The sequence below is a fragment of the Talpa europaea genome, assembly GCF_964194135.1.
Source record: "Talpa europaea genome assembly, chromosome: 2".
Taxonomy (NCBI): Eukaryota; Metazoa; Chordata; class Mammalia; order Eulipotyphla; family Talpidae; genus Talpa; species Talpa europaea.
In genome coordinates this window covers 104601875-104604965 of record NC_140068.1, presented here as the reverse complement: position 1 = coordinate 104604965, position 3091 = coordinate 104601875, and the positions used below count along the sequence as shown (strand labels likewise).

The following is a 3091-nucleotide window of genomic DNA, read 5'->3' as shown; positions in this document are numbered from 1 at the left end:
TTGAAGCCCCAGGTCTGGAAACGAAGGATAAATATTGCTGCTCTGCTCCATTATTCTTCAGAATTTATATCCATGTAAACTCTCCATATACATGTTATTAAATTGATTATTTTCCCTTTGCTATTTTGTCTGATGTTGTTTTGAATTCTTGTCTAGTCCATGAAGAACCCAGAGGGTTACAAGTTTCTTTTTGTGCCATGATCCCTTGGAGGAACAGCAACTAGAAATGTAAACCAAAGTCTGGTGTTCATGCCACCTGTCACCATTGAATGCCAGTGAAGCAGACAGGAACTGAATCTTTAAGGTTTGCTTTAATTAGACAGATGGCAGGGTGGGGGTGGGATGGGTGTTAACACCCTAAAGAAACTGCCTTCACATTTCATTTCCAGCTGGCTTTTTATAGTGAGTTAAACAAAGACAGGTGTTTGGCACTGAGCAGGCCTTCAGTACAGCCAGGAGCCGGTGATGTGCAGTCCCCAGAGCTCCTTATCGTCCTCCAGCACACCTGGATTCAGGTGCATCCCTGTGCTAAGACTGATCTTCAGATAGCACTGGCTCCCTGCATTCCTCTAGAGGTGTCCTTGGTCTGGAAATTAACTCAGAGCAGACAGGCCATAAATAATATGTGTGTGTAGGTTTCCTACTATACCGTGCATGGTGTCTTACCTGATCCCTGCCTCCCCTGCCCAGACTCTATCAGAAATGTGTAGTTGTATTTTTTTTTTTAAAGATTTATTTATTTATGCATACAAGAGCTGGGGCACAGGTCAGAGATGCCGGGGGTGGGAGGATTCACCAGAGACAGAGTGGGGAACAGAACAGCCAGACTGACTGAAATACACTGCTGAGGGGAGCAGCGGGTGAGACAGGAGATGTCTGCTTCGCCATGTGGGTTGCTCCCTGGCTGGCCAGGAATCGAACTTGTGCTGCAGAGGCTTCAGATTACTTCATAGTGCGGTGCTTAACCCTTTGTGCCACCAGGGAGACCCAGTTGTTTTTTTTTTTTTTTTTAAAGATTTATTTATTTATGCATACAAGAACTGGGGTGCAGGTCAGGGGTGAGGTGTTGGGGGGGGATGAGAAGATTCACCAGAGACAGAGTGGGGAACAGAACAGGCAGATTGACTGAAATACACTGCTGAGGGGGGCAGCGGGCGAGACAGGAGAGGTCTGCTGGGCCATGTGGGTAGCTCCCTGGTCGGGGATCAAACTCGTGCTCAGTGGCTACAGATTGCATCATAGGTTGCATCTTAACCCCTTGCACCATCAGGGAGGCCCCTGTAGTTGTATTTTTGAAGCGTCAGTGTCCAATCAGCGACAAAACTCTTAATTGTACTGTCACATTTCATTAGTCTTCTGAGTTTGTTAGCACACGCCTGAGTGGTACCCAGGGACCCCAATCAAATGGATGCATGCTCTAAAATGTGGCCCTGCCATATACTTCCTAGAGACAAAGAAAGCATACTCATAGTGTGATAGATCTTTAATTTGTCTAACACTACCTTCTTGGTGTTTTTAACTTGTTCCTCAATCTTCTATATTTTCTTTAAACTGGAAGTTATACCTAAAAGCTTAATTAGATTCTGGTTACATTGTTTGGGCAAGAATACTTAATGACCATTTCTGGCTGGAACCATGGAGGGGGCAGAGAAGAAGAAAAAGAAGTTTCCTGCTGTGTCTGAAACTCTTAAGAAAAAGCAAAGGAATTTTGAGGCACTAAGGATCAAGTGCCTAAGAAATTTGCCCAAAAGATGCTTCGAAAGGCAAGGAGGGGTCCTCCCTGGTGGCCTAGGGGTTAAGGCTCAGCGCTACCACTGTGACAGCCTTAGTTCAGTTCCTGGCCAGGGAGCTAACCCACATGGTGCAGCAGACCTCTCCTGTCTCGCCCGCTGCTCCCCTCAGCAGTGTATTTCAGCAGATCTGCCTGTTCTGCTCCCTATGCTCTCTCTGGTGAGTCCTCTCACCCCCTGCACCTCTGGCCTGCACCTCAGTTCTCCTACACATAAATAAATAAAATCATTTATTTTTTTAATAAAGATTTATTTATTTATGCATACAAGAGCTGGGGTACTGGCCAGAGGTGTGGGGGTGAGAGGACTCACCAGAGATAGAGTGGGGAAGAGAACAGGCAGATTGATAGAAGTACACTGCTGAAGGGAGCAGCAGGTAAAACAGGAGAGGTCTACTGCACCATGTGGGTAGCTCTCTGGCTGGTCAGGGATCGAACTCATGCTGCAGAGGCTGCGGACATCTTCATAGGTTGCGTCTTAACCCCTTGCGCCACCAGGAAGTCCCAATAAATAAAATCTTTAAAAAAAAAAAAAAAGGAAGGCAAGAAGGAAACTCATCTATGAAAGAGCTAAGTGCTATCACAAGGAATATAGGCAGATGTACAAAACTGAGATTCGAATGGCTGGGATGGCAAGGAAAGCTGGGAACTTCTGTGTACTGGCAGAACACAAATTGACTTCTGTCATCAGGATCAGAGTATCAGTGTGAGTCCAAAGAGCCAAAAGATGTACAGCTTCTTCACCTTTGCCACATCTTCAGTGGCACTTTTGTTAAGCTCAACAAAACTTCAATTGACATGCTGAGGATTATGGAACCAAATATTGCATGGGGGTCTCCAAGCCTTAAGTCAGTAAGGGAATTGATTGATAAGTGTGGTTATGGCAAAATCAACAAGAGCTAATAATGGCCCTGACAGATAACACACTGATTGCTTAATCTCTTGGTAAATATGGCCATCTCTGCATGGAGGATCTGATTCGTGAAATCAATACTGTTGGAAAACGCTTCAAAGAGGCAAACAGCTTCCTCTGGCCCTTCAAATGATTGTCTCCAGGAGGTGGAATGAAGACAAAAAACACCCATTCTGAGGCCTCCCTGGTGCAGGGGTTAAAGTCTCAGCACTATCAAGCTATCTCCAGCCACTGCCGCTTGAGTTCAATCCCAGGCCAGAAGCTACCCACATGGCACAGCAGACCTCTCCTGACTCGCCACTGCTCCCCTAAGCAGTGTGTTCGTTAATCTGCCTGTTCTGCTTCCCACTCTGTCTCTGGTGAATCTTCTCACCCCCCACAGCTCTGGC

The 3091-nt window shown here is 46.1% G+C and overlaps 1 pseudogene across 1 annotated transcript; it reads left to right on the top strand.

The window, feature by feature from the left end:
* Positions 1-1635: 1635 nt before the first annotated feature.
* On the top strand, positions 1636-2835 carry LOC311167116 (large ribosomal subunit protein uL30-like; annotated as a pseudogene). The gene is made up of 2 exons: positions 1636-1763; positions 2332-2835. The product of its transcript is annotated as a large ribosomal subunit protein uL30-like (transcript).
* The last annotated feature ends 256 nt before the right edge of the window (positions 2836-3091 follow it).